General features: G+C 43.4%; 1 protein-coding gene across 4 annotated transcripts in view; it reads left to right on the forward strand.

Moving 5' to 3' along the window:
- Tdh (L-threonine dehydrogenase) overlaps nucleotides 1-14,008 on the forward strand; it is a 310,905-nt gene that overhangs the window by 115,536 nt on the left and 181,361 nt on the right. The window lies entirely within an intron of this gene.

The raw sequence follows: 14,008 nt of genomic DNA on the forward strand, positions 1-14,008 counted from the left end.
AATGATCTATCTCAGTGATTCCCAACGTGGATATTAACGCCCCCTAGCAGGCGAAGGAATGTTCTGGAGGCAGTAGAAGCTACGAGTATAGCATAGGATTCTATGGGTTAGATTGCATTGGAGGGGGGGCGATGGGAGAAAACAATTTCTAAAGAAGGGGTGATGGGACAAAAAGATTGGGAAACTATGATCTATCTGGTCTCTCATTGAAAGAGTTGCCAGAAGTTCAGAAAATTTTGCGAAATTAGAGAAAAGGTAGTTTATTTTCCAATCAATTTTTGAATTTTCCAGACAAGTTCCCGCTCTCGACTGTGTGTCCAAATATTGAATTGGGATAACTACGGCCCCTTATTAAAACTATTGCCCCCATCAGGCTTTATATCGCGAAACCTCTGATAATATCAGTGATCATGCAACTGAAGATGGTTTGCAATGGTCTTTCAGCTTTGAAGTGCAAATGTGTGAGTCAGTTTCCTTTTTCAAAAAAAAAAAATTTTTTTTTAAATAAGTCGCTACTGCAAACAGCAAAAATTACTATAGTTGATCGTCATTGTGTCAAGTCCCAATGATTTGCGAAAAACGTTTTCATTCCAGGAGTAACAGAGCGAGTCCACAGAATTAAGAGTGCTAACTTAGAAACTGCCGAATAACGAGTACTAAATCGCCTATGCTGCCAAATCACAACTGCTAACCAAGGAAACAGTTATTTTCCGGATATTATGCTGAGGTGAGCTCGGAAAGAAAAGTCATCACGTATCCGCCGGGACTCGAACCCCGGCCCTCTTGCATACCGGGCAAGCATGCTACCATCTACACCTTTGGAGACACATGAATCTGCCTTCCTAATTTCACGCACTGTGTCGTGAGGCGCTGAAGTAGAGGCATTAGTAGCCTCTCTTAACTTCAGGAAATGGTCCCCGGGTGGGACGGTTTAGAGAGATATAGATGGCTTTTTTCTCAGCCAGAGATATCAAGGAAACAGTTATTTTCCGGATATTATGCTGAGGTGAGCTCGGAAAGAAAAGTCATCACGTCTCCGCCGGGACTCGAACCCAGGCCCTCTTGCATACCGGGCAAGCATCTTTCCGAGCTCACCTCAGCATAATATCCGGAAAATAACTGTTTCCTTGATATCTCTGGCTGAGAAAAAAGCCATCTATATCTCTCTAAACAACTGCTAAATTGCCAAATAATTAGTGTCAAATTGTCAATCTTGCCAAATAACGAGTACTGAATTTCCAAACATCGTGTTGATTCTTTGAAATTCTCTATTTTGCAACAATTTCTTTCCAAGTATAAAAAAACTGAAAATCTATAGAAAATTTTTAGCCCATTTAAACTGCTGCTGTTCCAGGCAGCAAATTGTACCCTCAGTATGCAAAAAGTTTGTCATCTTAAAAAGACTCGTGTGAAAAATTTTATGACAGCCGCTCTTTCAAACAAGGTGTCAAAAGCTTGAAACACCAAAAAAAAAAATGATTTAAAAGATGTTTGATAACAAAAGACTGCAGTTGTTTTATTTTGAAAAAGGGTGGTGGTTAACGAAAATATTCTTGTAAGTTATTATCCTATATTTTTCTGCTCCAAAACTGCTCTGAAATAGACTTTGTCACTTCCCACTTCTGCGTTGCTTATAAATCATAAACAAACAAAAGTTTAAAAAGTGGTACGGTGTATAGTGGCACCTAAATTTTACTTTTCTGTCCTGTATTCATATCTTATTCCGACCCATAATGATTGCCATATAACGGGGGGGGGGGGGGTTCTCAACCTCTGGCCCGTAGGCGTCGATGAAAAACACTGATAAATTTAATTCCAATGTCTGGTGCATACTTTCTGCGTACTTGGTTATAGTCTAGCAACAAAATTAATAATGCATTACATAATATCTATACATATTATCTTTAACTGCACGTCCTAAAGTGTATTTTGAAATAATGAAATACTTTTTCAAAATTGTTTCGGGGACCGATTAAAATTCTCAACTGGGCCCGCCACTGGTTTGTGTATGTGTGTGATTTAAATGCTTGCATTACTTGAATATTGCTATGGCGTCGATAGCCATCACTATCAGATGAAGCTGGAGAGTTCCAATAGCCTGCCCAACAATAATAATAAGAGAAAAGGAGCCTTTAGCCATTTAAATGTACAAAACATGTTCTTTTGCCTCCATCATCAACACTCCTTAATTTTATGGCCACATATTTAAAGGGCCCCTTTAAAGATTGCGTAATAGCCGCTCCGTATTCTTCTTTTCTCTCTCTCCCCCCATAATACTGAAACCTATCTCTTGACCATTGTATTGCCACCTGCAGGCAATTGACTTTATGACTTTATTTCATCTATTTACGCATCCCTTCCATGGGAATATGTGCCTTTTCTGACTTTCTTTGCTTACGCTCTCTTCTTTCTTTTCCTTCTCTTTTTTGTACAAACCCTCCACGGAAAAAAACGTCTTCCTCCCATATGCTTCGAAAGATCGTACGGGATGAACCTTGACCAATGATGTTAATATTAATACTAATTTGTATGTACGTAATCCTCATCACCCAATAGAATAATCTTTCTTCGAAACCGGACTACCAATTGGAACAAGGGGTTGGTGCCGTCAAAACTTTACTTTTTGGAATTTTGAAAAATTAAGGCAGATTGATTAGTGCAAGCTAGAAATCAAGTTGAGAAAAGGATGTAGCACTTAGAATTTGTTTTTAGATGTGGTGATTTTCATCGGATGCTGCGATCATCCGTGACAAAAGGGATGGAGGATAGGTAGAAAAGAAATTCTTACCACATTTCAAGTAAATTATGGAGGTTTAATTAAAACCCAAACTATGCAAAATTAACAGGGGGAGATGGCAAATTTAAATATAATGAGTGTTCAAAATAAAAGAGTTATTCCAACATCAAGTTGAAAATATTTTAATTGAACATATAGTATTCTGTCTATGTATTATGCAGATTTTGGTATCGTGATGTTTGGTTTTTTTTCGTCAAAATTTCGTCAGCAGCTTAGAATATTTCATATCTTCAAAAAAGGGTGGTTGATAATGTAACCTTGAAACCCCCCTTGTCATCAAAAGTCAGCAAATCCGAAACCCCCTCTCGCCCCCTCGATGCTGACATAATACTTGAATGACCCCTTTATTAAAAATGAGCAATGTTTAAAATCAATGACAAAAAATTAAATTTAAAAAGTTGTTAAGTGAAAAAAAACATGGGGTTAAAATTTAGACACACAACTTGGTGCTTTTCAAGTGTTGTCAACTGACTTATTACTATATTTTACAACTGATTAAGATTTTTTCAGCAAAAAAAAAAGTCAATCTATTTTTGAAACAAATTAAGTTAAATAATTTAAATAATTACTGGTAAAACTTTTCCAGTTCTTCAAGAATGTGATTTTAGTTTTTTTATCCAAACTTCCAAATGTCTCGTTGTTTGAATTTTTTTTGTTATTGTTGCTTTTCAATGATATTTTGCTTGTGGCTCCACATGCTGCTACAGAGCCCCTATGGTGGGGGGGCAGGCATAGGGTTGGATTAATATCATTTTCCCGCTTTTACTGTGTGTGTGTATTTATGTTCTTTTCCCATGTACGCAATGTTTCCCTCTTTTGGGGAACTTTTTTTTCCCCCTCCACTTGATCGCTGCTGTATGATAGTTATTCTCTTTGCTTGTATTAAAAATGTTGTTCGTCTGACTAGATGTGTGTTTCGTTTCTCTCTCGTCACCGTTTCTTTCCCTTCCACATTCTGCCCGCCCACAGGTTATGGGCCCAGAGACGTATCTTTTGAGACGTTGCGTTTTCAATTTGTTTTTTTTTCGCACGGTGATAGGCAGTAGGGGTATCTCGTAAGAAGTTTAGTTTCCATTCGTTTTATCGTGTGCATCAGAAACCTTCGCAACGATAATGGCCAGCATCAAGGACAATATTGTCAAGCTGAATAATCAAAACTATTCGAACTGGAAATATAAAGTTAAACTTCTGCTAATGAAAGATAAACTTTTGAAGAAAGTCATCGAGACCGACAAGCCAGATCCAGGTGAAGCGAATCGAAGGACCCTCGATCTGTGGGAGGAAGCAGACAGCCAAGCACAAGCGTATATCAGACTAACTGTTGAGGATGATCAGCTCATCTACATCTGTGATAGCAGATCTGTGAAGGACATGTAGATCGCCCTGAAGGAGTATCATGAGAAGAGCACCCTCGCCAACAAGGTTCACCTGAGGAGGATGATCTGTTCCCTGAAGCTAGAAGGCGGTGGAAATGTTCCAGAGTACGTCGTCCGCATGCAAGAACATTTTCTGAAGCTGCGAGACCTCGGCGAGCAATCCTTATTGGATAAATGGAGTACCGCCATGCTACTCAGCAGCCTCCCAAGAAGCTTCGACCCGATGATCACCGCTTTGGAAACACTTGCCAAAACCGAGTTGACGTTCGCTGTTGTCCAGCAAAAGGTTGCCGAATACGAAAGAAGGCAGCAATGAGCGGATCCAGGCAATATCCTCACCGAAAGAATAATGGAACTCGGATCAAGCCACTTCGAGAAGAAAAACTCCATAAAGTGCTATTTTTGCAAGAAGTCCGGCCACATCAAGAACAGATGCAGAAAATACGTAGAGTGGAAAAGGAATCATATCCGGAGAAAACGTCCAGGAGCTCAAGTGAAAATAAAGCGAGCGCCGCTTAGCAGAAGGATACCTTGCTTTCACTAGGCATACGGTTGAAAAACTGGATTGTGGATTCTGGTGCCACGCGCCACATGAGTAATGATATCAATTTTTTCACGTCGTTAGATAACTCGTATAAAGGTAATACTGAAGTCGCAAACTGTGAAACAGTTCATGTGTTAGGCATAGGTTCCGGGAATATGCTATTGAAAAATTTAGACGGTACTGTGACAAAAGTGCAGGGCTCCCACTTGTCCTACTTTTTGGTAAAATGCCCTACTTTTGTCCTACTTTCTCGGTTTTGTCCTACTTTCTCGGTTTTGTCCTACTTTCTAGTTTTTGTCCTACTTTTCCTACTTTTTTACCAAATCCTATCGACAAAATTTGTGTAATTTATTTTAATTGAGCAGGAAATCATTGATATAGCGCATATATTACAAATGTTGAAGAATGCAATTAATGATTCTGCCAAAGCAGAAATTTTATCATTTTTAAGGTTATTTGGGTGGGGGGGGGGTGTATGTGGACCATTTGGTTGATTAATTTTTCATTTGCTTAGTTTGAGGGTTCAACAAGTATAGTAGTCATTAAAAACTTCTGTCTGGATGGGAAAATAATTTTGTATTTATTACTTCATGGTCTTGGACAGTAACTAACATTCATCATTCAAAATTAAGGTGCAAACAGGTGAAACAACAGTTTGCATTTCAAAGAAGTTGGATACATAGGCCTATTCTAGGTTTGATGATTCTAATGCTACCCAATAGCATTCAGTGGTCTTCTGTATTTTTAAGGCATGAATAGGCATAAACAATATTTACAATGCTCAGCAAAGAGCTAGAAATGGAAGTGCTTCATTTGTCAACACTGGCATTGAACAGTAAAATGTGAACAAATCCCTTTAAAAAATTATAGACAACGCAGTAAAACTATCTGGTTCACCTTGCCTTATTTATTTCGGATCTTGTAATCTGCACATTTTGCTGCACATCTATGCTTTTGAAAGTGGTCTCGAAGGAGCGTCATTCTTAAAAAACGTACGTCTTCAAAATTTGCTGTGCATTGTCGAAGAGAGTTGACAAGCCAAAAAATAATGTATTATAATTACACTGCTGGCCACCGTAAATGCAACACCCTGAAGGAAGCATGCAAATAATATGAAATTTACAACATGCATTAGCGGAGGTGAGATATTCAAATGATTAGAATTTCAGCGCAGACGCACATCATGCGTGCCTGTAGCGCCACTTCAAAGCGCTATTTAAGGCTTGGATATTTCGACGATTTGAAGTACGGCAATTGTGTTTTTCTTGTGGTTTTTTCAAAAAAACGATCAATTATGCCTCGTAGAAAACAGCGATCATCTTTTGATCAAGTATCCGAGTTCGACAGAGGAAGGATAGTGGCCTACCGAGATTGTGGATTATCTTTCAGGGAAATCGGTAGTCGTGTTGGACGAAATCAAACAACTGTAATGCGGATATGTGATTGTTGGATGTAGGAGGGTACGACGGACCGACGTGTTCGATCGCATCCACCTCAGTGCACCACTTCACGTGATGACAGGCGTATGGCAGTGACGGATCGCTCAGCCACATCACGAACCATAGCACAGCACATTCAGTCTGTACCGCATCATCCAGTGTCTGCGCGTACCATTCGACGCCGTTTACAGCAGAGTGGTCTGCCCGCAAGACGTCCATTGCTTCGTCTACCCTTGACGCAGAACCACAGACGTCTCCGCCGCCAATGGTGCGATGAAAGAAGGATGTGGACGGCATAATGGAATGAAATTGTCTTTACTGACAAGTCACGCTTCTGTCTGCAACACCACAATGGTCGGATTCGAGTCTGGAGACACCGTGGAGAGAGGATGCTGAACAGCTGCGTTATGCACCGCCACACTGGTCCTGCACCGGGTATTATGGTATGGGGCGGTATTGGATATCACTCTCGCACTCCTCTAGTACGCATTGCCGGTACTTTAAAAAGCCAGCGCTACATCTCCGAGGTGTTGGAGCCAGTTGTCCTTCCTTACCTTCAGGGCTTGCCCACAGCCATATGTAGTGATTAACGATGATAAAATCTATTCAATTTATTTATTAAACTAAAACAAATCACAAAAATCACTACATACTCATGGAACGGACATACACATACGCGACAACATGTGACACCTCAACCAAAACACCGAGTGTCATCTCTAGACGGCTTTGACTTCTCTCCCAACCACAAGGAAAAAATATGTATAATATCCGGACGGCTTTAACCGATTCCCCACAGGTAGTCCCCCACCAGCGATAGCGAGAGAACTACCTGCAAGGCAACCTGAATCTGACCCGTCTACCTGAGCGGGTGGTCATGAAAGGTTGGTCCTCGTCACTGGAAGTCTGTTGATCTTTTGAAGTTATTGTTGCTTGCTGATGATTTGAACTTGTGGTTGCTTGCCGTGAAGTTGTTGTTGCTTGCCGTGAAGTTGTTGTTGCTTGCCGTGAAGTTGTTGTTGCTTGCTGATCGTTAGAAGTTGTCTGCTGATGCTTTGAAGTTGTTGTTTCTTGTTGATCGTTGGAAGGCTTGTGGGCATTGAAGGGCAGGTCATCAGCGCAGATGTAAGCCGGTTTGACTCTGTCTATGCTTACAGATACTGGTCGACCTTTTATTAGTATTTGGAACACCTTTTCTGATCTTGACAGTACTTGGTAAGGTCCCTCGTACGGAGGTTCTAGGCCTTTCTTCACTCTGTCCGTGTGGAGGAAAACATATGAGCAAGACAGCAGGTCCTTGCTCACAAAAACAATGTTTTCCGTGGCGAACAGTCTGTCTTGGGCTTAAATTTTCCATAGTGGTCTTCAACTGATCAACGAAGCTTGATGGATCTGGGTGATGACGACTAGGTACGAAAAACTCTCCTGGCAGCCGTATAGGTGCACCATACACCATTTCCGCAGTTGTAGCTTGCAAGTCCTCCGTCCAGGCGACTCGAAAACCCAACAGAATCGTAGGAAGTACTGTTACCCAGCGGTTAGTTGCGTGAGCCTTGATAGCAGACTTAAGGTCTCGATGGAAGCGTTCTACTTGACCATTTGCTTGTGGATGGTATGATGTCGTCCTCTGGCGATTGGTTCCCAAGAACTTGGTTAGAGCCTTGAACAAAAAGGACTCAGATCAAGGTGTCCAGTTTGAGGTGATTCTGTTAGGTGAACCGAACCGAGCAACCCATCCAGAAAAGAAAACCTTGGCCACGGTGTCAGCAGAGCTAACCGGCATAGGGAAGGCTTCAGGCCATTTAGAGAAGCGATCCACACAGGTGAGGCAATATGTGTAGCCTTCTGATGGAGGCAAAGGGCCTACAATATCAATGTGGACATGTTCAAACCTGGCATCAGGTGGTGAAAATTCCCCATGTGGGCTCTTCGTATGCCGACTCACTTTAGACTTCTGACAGTTAACGCATGTACGTGACCAAGTGGTCACGTCAGCCTTCAGTGCAGGCCACACGAAACGCTCTTGAACTAGTTTCACAGAGGCCTTCACACCAGGATGTGACAGTCCATGCAAGGCAGTGAAGATGTCCCTACGCATCGAGGATGGAACCAGTGGTCGAATGCGCCCGGTAGAGACAAAGCTGAAGCTTTGATTCATCAACAGGAAGAGAGTGGATTTTCAAGGAAGTAGATAAAGGATTGGTGAGTAGTTGCTGAATACCCTCATCTTTGAATTGTTCCTCTGCCATTCGTTTGAAGTCGGTGGGAGATGGTGTGTCTATGGAAGATATGGATATCCGAGACAATGCATCTGCCACAACATTTTCTGCACCCTTGATGTGTCGGATGTCTGTGGTAAACTGGCCAATGAAATCCAAGTGTCGAAGCTGACGAGGTGAGCATTTGTCAGTAGTCTGTCTGAAGGCATATGTGAGAGGCTTCTGATCCGTGTACAGGACGAATGAATGGCCTTCAACCATGTGCCTGAAATATTTGATAGCAGAGTAAGCTGCCAACAGCTCTCGATCATAGGCACTGTAATTCTTTTGTGCAGGAGATAACTTCTTGGAGTAGAACCCAAGTGGCTGCCAAGATACCGACACACGTTGTTGCAAAGTTGCGCCCATTGCAATATCGGAAGCATCTACCACAATAGCCAAAGATGCTGCTGCCACTGGAAATGCCAAAGCTGTTGCATCTGCCAGATCCCGCTTAGACTTCAGGAATGCTTCATCGGCTTCTTTGGTCCAAACGATCTTCCTCTTATCGTTTCGCTTGGAACCCGCTAGAAATTTATACAGGAGCGCCTGCGTCTCTGCTGCTTTTGGAACGAAGCGACGATAAAAATTGAGGAGGGCCAAAAATCGTCGGAGCTCTTTGACTGTGTCTGGCTTTGGGTATTGAGCGATGACCAACACTTTCTCAGGAAGAGGTGCAACGCCGGTTGCAGAGATCAAATGACCCAAAAATCGAACTGATGGTTGCCCCAGAACACATTTAGCAGCGTTGAGGCGAACTCCGAATTCGGAAAAACGTTTGAATACTTGGCACAAATGTTCCTTGTGCTCTTCAGCGTTTGTAGATGCCACGAGAACATCGTCGAAATACGGTACACAAAAGGTGAGACCCTGCAACACCATATGTATGAACCTCTGGAATGTTGCAGCTGCATTCGACAGTCCGAAAGGCATGAAGAGAAATTCGAACAGCCCGAATGGTGTTGTTACGGCTGTTTTCGGAATATCCTCTTGTCTCACAGGGATTTGATGAAAATCTTTTGCGAGATCTAGGGTGGAGAATATTTGTTTCCCCTCTAGCACCTGGAGACAGTCCTGGATGTGCGGAACGGGATATCTGTCAGGGATAGTTGCAGCATTCAGTCTCCTGTAGTCGCCGCATGGTCTCCAATCGCCGTTGCACTTGGGTACCATGTGCAGTTGCAACGTCCCTTATGGGAGTTGCTTGCCCGGTTCGAAATATCCAGCAATAAAGTGGCAAACGACAAGTGGAAAATGATTAGAAACAAACTTTCGCATGAAATATTATTATTTATTCAATTATATGGGTTAGTTAATTTTAACAATGGATTAGTATATCTTGGAGCCCTCTATTTGACGTTAGCAGTAAAGATACTGGCTCACCAATTGATGATCAACAACAGTCAACCTGTGCAGCGATCGGACATCCGATGTTAGCTTTTCCGTAAATACCAGAGGAGTTTTCTCAGTTGAGAACCGGAACACCTTGATCAGTTCCTGGGGGCCTCTCGGTTGAGGGCCGAACCACCTTGATCAGCTCCAGGGGGCCTCTCGGTTGAGGGCCGAACCACCTTGATCAGTTCCTGGGGGCCTCTCGGTTGAGGGCCGAACCACCTTGATCAGCTCCAGGGGGCCTCTCGGTTGAGGGCCGAACCACCTTGATCAGCTCCGGGGGCCTCTCGGTTGAGGGCCGGACCACCTCGATCAGCAATGAAGAACTTTGACTGTGAAGATTGTTTTATATTTTGATTCCGGACCTGCCGGAAAACGGATTCAAATAATGTAGATTATTGCATTTTAACAATTCAGCCTAAGGCCAATAGATACGGTAGTAAGACGGTGAACCGTCCTACTAGAGGGCTTCAGTTGAACAGAACAAGATTAGACGAACGCGGAATCAGACCTGTTACAACGTACGGCCGGTATTTAAAGGAAAAACATCCGACCGCACGTGTCTGATCAAGCCAATCGGCTTCAAGGTCACCTCATCTGCATGCGATCGCAGGCGAACATCACGATCGGCCTTGATCGTCGCCATACGATCACAGCTGCAGACTAGTAACATTTATGACAAAGATAACGTGACGGTGACTACGGACTTTTACGCCGGGGGATCATCGGCACGTTACATTCCCCCTGCCACCAGAAAGAAAAATTCTTAAGAATTTTTCTAAGGCCCAGTTTTCCTAACAATCCATATCCCGAGGAAAAAGAAACCTATCGAAAACATGAAATGCAATATAATAAACAATCCCGCATTAAATACACATTATCAATACACTAAAAATATCAAAAATCCCGCATGAAATACACTAACTATAATTATACACTCAAAAACTTCAAATCCCGCATGAAATCGCAACACCAAAATACAATATATAGATATAGGGCCCTGCCCTATCAACCTTCCGAAAACTTCACAATTTCCTCACCACTACCTCAAAATATCACACCAAATGTCACATCAATTATCTCATTTATCTAAAAACCGCAAAATACACATAAAACACACTATCCCCTCCAAAACACATGAAATAACATTTCCCTCCAAAATACACGAAATAACATTTCCCTCCAAAATACACATTATACACTAATTTCGACAGGCACTCCCCCCCCCTCTCCTACAGGATCATGCAACCGGAGAAAAAGTCCTTAGTCTCAACATTTAAATATTGAAAATGACTAGAATGTAAAATCACAAAACGACTAGAACATAAAATCACATTTTCGCAAATTTTAGATTTGACCTTGATCAGATGATCGCCCGAATTTTACGGCGTACTATGATTATTAGAATTCATCTCTAAAATCAATGTTAAATATCAAAAAAAAAAAAAAAAATTTTTTTTAGCGAAAGTACTTTCCACCCGCGGTTTGCCACACTTACTGATCCCGGTCGAGCCCCCAAAATTGCAACGTCCCTTATGGGAGTTGCTTGCCCGGTTCGAAATATCCAGCAATAAAGTGGCAAACGACAAGTGGAAAATGATTAGAAACAAACTTTCGCATGAAATATTATTATTTATTCAATTATATGGGTTAGTTAATTTTAACAATGGATTAGTATATCTTGGAGCCCTCTATTTGACGTTAGCAGTAAAGATACTGGCTCACCAATTGATGATCAACAACAGTCAACCTGTGCAGCGATCGGACATCCGATGTTAGCTTTTCCGTAAATACCAGAGGAGTTTTCTCAGTTGAGAACCGGAACACCTTGATCAGTTCCTGGGGGCCTCTCGGTTGAGGGCCGGACCACCTTGCTCAGCTCCGGGGGGCCTCTTGGTTGAGGGCCGAACCACCTTCTCTCGGTTGAGGGCCGGACCACCTTGACCAGCTCCGGGGGCCTCTCGGTTGAGGGCCGAACCACCTTGATCAGTTCCTGGGGGCCTCTCGGTTGAGGGCCGAACCACCTTGATCAGCTCCAGGGGGCCTCTCGGTTGAGGGCCGAACCACCTTGATCAGTTCCTGGGGGCCTCTCGGTTGAGGGCCGAACCACCTTGATCAGCTCCAGGGGGCCTCTCGGTTGAGGGCCGAACCACCTTGATCAGCTCCGGGGGCCTCTCGGTTGAGGGCCGGACCACCTCGATCAGCAATGAAGAACTTTGACTGTGAAGATTGTTTTATATTTTGATTCCGGACCTGCCGGAAAACGGATTCAAATAATGTAGATTATTGCATTTTAACAATTCAGCCTAAGGCCAATAGATACGGTAGTAAGACGGTGAACCGTCCTACTAGAGGGCTTCAGTTGAACAGAACAAGATTAGACGAACGCGGAATCAGACCTGTTACAACGTACGGCCGGTATTTAAAGGAAAAACATCCGACCGCACGTGTCTGATCAAGCCAATCGGCTTCAAGGTCACCTCATCTGCATGCGATCGCAGGCGAACATCACGATCGGCCTTGATCGTCGCCATACGATCACAGCTGCAGACTAGTAACATTTATGACAAAGATAACGTGACGGTGACTACGGACTTTTACGCCGGGGGATCATCGGCACGTTACACAGTGGGCTTGCCCAGCAACTTTGAGATGGTCGGCAAACGCCTTGGGCAACTAGATGATCGAATTCTCACTTGGCTGCACGCAGATTGTCCGGTGGTAGCCTGCGAGGTTTTGATGCAACTGGCGGGCCTTTGGTCTCAATGCAGTGTTGGACGTCATGTTTAACAGCATTAAACGTTGCTACAGTCTCTGTCAGTTCAGGGAACTCGGTGAGAATTCGATGAAATTCACTATTGTCCCAGATGCATTTCACTGCTGGGGATGGTACGTCCGCACCAGCAATCTTGCAATGTGAACGAAGCTGAGTGAGTGGATCGATTAATTGACCGCGCCGAACATCTATAAGCAGTCCAAAATGCCGCAGAAAGTCAGATCCGATGATTGGACGTGAAACGGTAGCAACGATGAATGACCAATGAAATGCACGACGAAGTCCTAGGTCTAGTTTTAACAGTCGTTGACCGAAGGTATGTATGGCAGTTCCGTTTGCAGCAAACAACTGAAGCTTGTCTGGCTGACGTCGGGAATCTTCTTTGCATAGTGGCAGTACAGATACATCAGCGCCAGTGTCTATGAGGAACTGCACGGAAGATGACTGGTCAGACAGATATAGCCGGAAGCACTCGAGTTTGCCGTCACTCTGAGTATCGAGTGACGGCCAAACTAGTTTCCCTGCTGGTTGAAACTGCAAGGCTGGACACATTTGGTTGCTTTTTCTTTGAAACGCCAGTGGTACCAGCAGTGCTGGTAATTTCTGTCACGACTGCTGGAACGCGTACGAGATCCTCGGCGATTTCTTGATTGGGATCGAGCACGCGTTTCGAGACGCTGCAAATGCGAAGAAATGTCCATTAGAATGGTCTGCATTTGCGAAGCTTCAGCTGACACCGCATGAATTGGAGTGGAGCTTTCCGCGGCGGCAAGTATGGCATCAGCCATTTCTGCCAATTTATCCAGGCTATCATTGGATATTGCTAGTATTTGCTGAACATTTGTAGGCAGCCGCTGGAGGAAAAGAGACTTCAAAATATCATCACTCACCCGTTGCCCAGCTTTACTTCGCATTTCCAGGAGAAGGCGTGATGGTTTCCGATCACCCAGTTGCAATCCAGAAATTAGGTCGCGCAACCGCTGTTCCTCCGAGTCCGCATACTGCGTGCACAAACTGTGTTTTAGCGTAGCGTAAGATGTTGCGGTGGGTGGGCTGGTGATAATGTCCCCGACAACAGACAGCTCCTCTGGTTGCAAGGCAGATACGATGTGATGATACTTGGTCACCTCGGCTGTCACTCCTGCCAGAAGAAACTGACTTTCCATCTGCCTAAACCAGATCGCTTTGCTCGCCAAAACGGTGGAGCTTTTACGGAAACATGGGCGATCTCTGCCGAACCAGTTGCGTTTTCATCTGCCATTTTGTTCTGCTTAAATCCTTTGGTTGCCTGTCCTCTTCACAATATAGGTCACCAGTTGTAGTGATTAACGATGATAAAATCTATTCAATTTATTTATTAAACTAAAACAAATCACAAAAAACTCTACATACGCATGGAACGGACATACACATACGCGACAACATG

The sequence above is a fragment of the Pholcus phalangioides genome, unplaced genomic scaffold, assembly GCF_987345545.1.
Source record: "Pholcus phalangioides strain wild (caught in Gottingen) unplaced genomic scaffold, Ppha-v1.0 ptg000042l_1, whole genome shotgun sequence".
In the NCBI taxonomy this organism is placed as follows: Eukaryota; Metazoa; Arthropoda; class Arachnida; order Araneae; family Pholcidae; genus Pholcus; species Pholcus phalangioides.